The sequence below is a fragment of the Capsicum annuum genome, chromosome 11, assembly GCF_002878395.1.
Source record: "Capsicum annuum cultivar UCD-10X-F1 chromosome 11, UCD10Xv1.1, whole genome shotgun sequence".
NCBI lineage: Eukaryota > Viridiplantae > Streptophyta > Magnoliopsida > Solanales > Solanaceae > Capsicum > Capsicum annuum.
In genome coordinates this window covers 172,373,525-172,378,560 of record NC_061121.1, presented here as the reverse complement: position 1 = coordinate 172,378,560, position 5,036 = coordinate 172,373,525, and positions in this window count along the sequence as shown.

The following is a 5,036-nucleotide window of genomic DNA, read 5'->3' as shown; positions in this document are numbered from 1 at the left end:
TAATGTAATTTATTTTAATTGAGAAATATAAGGAATAAGAAATGTGTTGTCAATCTCAGGTACCAATCGATAATTGTCTTGCCATGAACTAACCATAAATCAATAATAAAGAAATGGGCTAGTCTAGACAAATGGAACCTAATTGAGCCCTTATAATCCTTGAAGGTTCACGTAAGCACACAACAACCAAGAATCATGGCTTAACCTATACAACCCCATAAGGCCAATAGATATAAGAACCAAACAATCATACTGGTGATAGAAAATGCATATGAATAAATGAATGCAGTATAAATAGGTAGAACTATGTCAAATCCAAGTGACATAATATACCAAGTGTATACAACTCTTCTAAATTAGTATCTCTCAAAGGTATGACTTATATCAACCATCCTTCTCCAGCACTATGGCTGACAAATGAAGAGGCCCATATGAGACTTGGGATATTCATATAAACTGCTTGGTCCCCAACTAGGACTTTTAATAACAATTATAAGCAATATATCCATCTAGTGCCAAATATATACATTCATAAGTATACTAAGTGCATGGAATGAAATCCTGATGAAAAGATTATAAATCTGTAGATCAACGTCGAGACTAACTCTACATAATAGTGTAGAAAAGGTCAGAGTCTCTATTGATAAAGTAAATAGTATTGGTAAAATAGTGAAATAGTAATGGACCAAAATCAATCTTGGTATAGTTTCAAAAATATCAAATTTAGTTTCAAAGATCATAATTGATTAGATACAGCAACATGATTTTCTTATAGAAAAAATCTATTTTTAATAGAGAAAAGTGGGAATAAATCTCTTTTTAGAAAATAGTAGCAAAATCAAGGATTTGGTTTGAATCGTACCACTAAGTAAATGATAATGCACCTAAAGTATGCATGTCATTATCAGTATCCAAGAAATACATCCATAAACATCTATAAACCACAGCTATATCCTTGCAAGGAACTGAATAATAACCAGGTAATCAACTGGTATCGTAATCAAGGCCTCAAGCTGGTAATCAACTATTTAATATAATATTAATCATACCCTAAAAACAAAGAAAAATAAGGTCATAAAGCTAATCTAAGGGTCTAATCGATAAGTATCACCCCAAATACTAAGTAATGTGCTAAGTCTTATGCTAACGGGTTTGCTATACAGTTAAAAGGTTAATCAAGACCATCATCAAGTATAATAACATTATACTCCTTAAAAGGTATTCTAGGCTAAGGTTGGGCCACCCTTGTATCATAAATGCCCTAAATAGGTTAAGTCATGATATACTAGTCATAAACTCATCTTATCATCCCAACCTAGCATAAAATCTAAGCTATATACAATCTTATAGAGAAAATTAGGCCAAAGCCTACCTCGATGTTGAATTACATTATTGAATCATCCATAATTTGCTATTCTTTGCTCCATAATCCCAAAATGATGTCACACTATTAAAATAGTAATCTATATGTTAATAGGAGTGAAATGATACCCATATTACTGGAGAAACTTTGACCCAAAATTGGGTCAGCATTAAGCTAATGGGGGTCGCTAACAGAATCCTAAAATTAAGTCTATCATGATGTACCATAGAGGACAAAGAATTTGTGCTTAAAAGTTGAGCAAAAATGGAGTATCAATTGGGGCATAAACCAACCACAAAATTTAAAGAAAATAAAAGATAATCTAGAATTTACCGATAATTTAGGAAATAAACTTACAAGAAATTTAGAAAATAATGATCACCTCAATATCCTATACTCAATATCAACTCCAATAGATGATTTTTATATGTTTCTTGAGCTTTTAGGGCTAAAATAGTAAAAATGGGTGAGAAAAATAATGAAAAACTAGGGAAAAGAAGTACATATATGAATAGGGATTTGGCATTTCCTAACATGGAGGACAAGGTCAAAAACTTGACTACTTGATTATTTACCTTTTGCAAAAATAGACATAGGGTGGCTAATGCGAAGGCAACATGGATTGATGATGTGCCATTATTTTATGGCACTTTCTGTAATGATTTGAATTTTTTATGTTATTTGTGAGAAGTGTGTTTTTGTGTGATTTAACTATTTTACCCCTCCTCATGGTTGCATTATGGTATTTTTGAGGTTTAGGGTTGATTGTCATGATTCCCAATATATTTTGGTGCCATTTATGTGATATGAAGATTTTTGGGGCTACGAGAGCCTTATTATGGACTTATATTTTTATCTTTTGATCTGTTCAATGTATGGATGAATAGACTGTGCCAGCAGATCTCGAATATCAAATTTACTTTAGTAAGTTATTAGGAGTAGTTTTACACTTTTAAATCTCATTTCAATCCTCAATTTTGAAAATTGAGATTTCAGGTTTTGGGGGCAAATTTTGTGAAAATGACATCTTTTTAAAATTCTAATATCACCACTGAGTTCAGAGCATCAACTTTTGTATTGTTACATAGTTTATTTTTCTGTATCAGAACCTAAATGAATCCTGAGGCCTTGGTAGAAACTTGGAAAGTTTCCAAGTTTCAGCTGATATTTGTTAGGCCTGCGATCACACCTTTTTGGATGGACATCGCACCTCTGTGTATAGTGAAAGTAGTACGATTACACTAGGCCTTATGGAGATCAACACATCTGTTCCAGGTTCCTAGTAGTGCTATTGCACATCTGCATGTTGCGAATTTTAATTTGAGAACATTTTACCCATATCATGAAATTTAAACCCTTAAATAGTGTCAAACCTTAAAAGTGATGCTTGTGGGTAGATGAGAAGCTAGATTAACATGTATTTCTTGATTCTCTAATGGATTTAAGGTTTGAATTCACCCTTTTCATTGTTGAATTTTTTGACCGATCGCTCAAAACACCAAAAACCTTAGGGCTTGATTTTATACACCAATTTCACCTTTTTCACTTGAATAATGTTCTTAATCCTGTAATTACGTGTTTTTCCCTAATTTCACCTTCAAAGCAACTTTGATTCTTGATCTTAAAATAAATTTCAAAGATTTTTCCCGATAAAGTTTTAAAATATTTTTGCTTTGATTTCAACCTCATTTTGACTTTGGTTTTCAGTTGTAGATTTCTTAAAGTATGGGAAACACGTTTTTGAAATAAAGTTATGATTTTGCCCTTTTCTTTTGAAATTTTATTTCGGGGATTCGTTTTGACCCCAAATAAAAAGTAGGCAATATGAGTATCATTGACTTTTTTTGATGCATAGATTCTATATTATTGGCATAAGTTAACTTTGTAATCATTCTTATGAATTAAGGCTGTGTGTTAAAGTGTGGTAGACTGGTTTTCTGCCTGGAGATAGGTTTTTTCTTAACTTATTTTAGACATAGATGGGTAGTTAATTTTTATACAGAAAGCATGTCAAGGGGATGAGAACTAATCATGAAATTTGCTATCTTAATTTTTTGTTCCCATGTGGGGGGCTATATGAGTTTCGGTTTTTGGTTTGGAGATATTATGTATGTGTGATAGTGTAGGGTCCTATATGATGGTGATATCCTAAAGTACTTATGAATAATTATATGGTGTTGTTGAAATGCCTATTATAAATCATGTGGGAATTTATAAATAGTTGAAAATAATGATTGGATAATTGTCTAATAGAATTGGTATATTGGTTGGTTGTGGAAATATGCATTACGGTTGGTATGAAATAGTGCATCATCATTCATTAGGGCATCACACGCATAATTTCACTTTTTTGTTGTATATTTTATATATACTTGTCATTGTTGAATATGTATTTTATTTGTGTTTTATGCTATATATGTTCTTCTAAAACACTGGAAATACTTGAAATACTGATATATTGGGAACATTGGATTTTATAGACCTTTTTCTAGGAAGGTGCTAGAGAGGAGTCATGGATATTGGCTTTAGATATTTGATCTTATAGAACTTCTCCTAAGGTTATACCAGAGAAATGTCATAGATATTTTTTATATACGGGTTGACTATCCCTCCATGGGTCCTACGTTGGGAGGCTTTCCTCCATAGGTGTATATGGGGTAGTATATGTGCTTACGAACCCTCTATGGGTCCTACGCCAGGAGGCTTGCCTACATAGGTGTATACAGAGGTTGTGCAGAAACCTCGATCATCATCATCTTATACATTACACTTACCTTATTGTGTTTATGTTGTATTTGAATTGCCATATTGACTTATTATACCTTATTTGTGCCATCTTCCATTAGTTGTACTGGATAATCTTGTATGTACATGTTCTCCCTTGTCCCTACTTGTATGTCATATAATGTATAATTTTGTTCTACTTGGTTGTGTTATTGTAATATATAAGATATGTATATTAGAACTATTAGTACAAGTGGTATGGGATACCATTGTGGGGTATTTTTTAGTTGCAGGTAACAAGGCCTTAGTGTATATTTTGTATGTCTTATTTTCTACTTTTATCAGTCATCTTATGACACCTACTAAGTATAATTGGACTGTACTCATATCTATTATACACTTCTTGTGAAGATTCAGGTTTGGGTGCGCCCCACTTTGCTAGATTTGGCCAATTGTTGGAGTTTTCAAGGTAGTGGAAGATTTTTAGGCATCCGAATGTCTTTTAATATCTTCTCTATCATTAGAATATGTACTTATTAATTTTTAGAGATAGATTTGCATCTATTAGATTTCTTATGTATTTTATTTAGATTTGAGTTTCACTAGCTACATTCTTATATTTTTTGACATCAGGTTTGGGGATTTATGGATGTATTGTTGATTATATTATTTTTACATTTGTTATACTTATATGGTTTGGCTTTATTGTAGAAGCCTTACCTTTGGGTTATTTTTTCTTTCTCTCTTTGTGTATCCATTTGGGTGATAAGATTAATCGTCAAGATTCGCTGCAATGAGTGACATCATGACCCTTGCTTCTGGTTTATGATAAATTTGTATCATAGTAGCCAGGTTCGTTGGTCTCAATTGTGTAAGAATGGGATGTCTAATAGAGTCTCATAGATCGATACATAGACGTCTATATATATCCTTAAGAGGCTATATGATG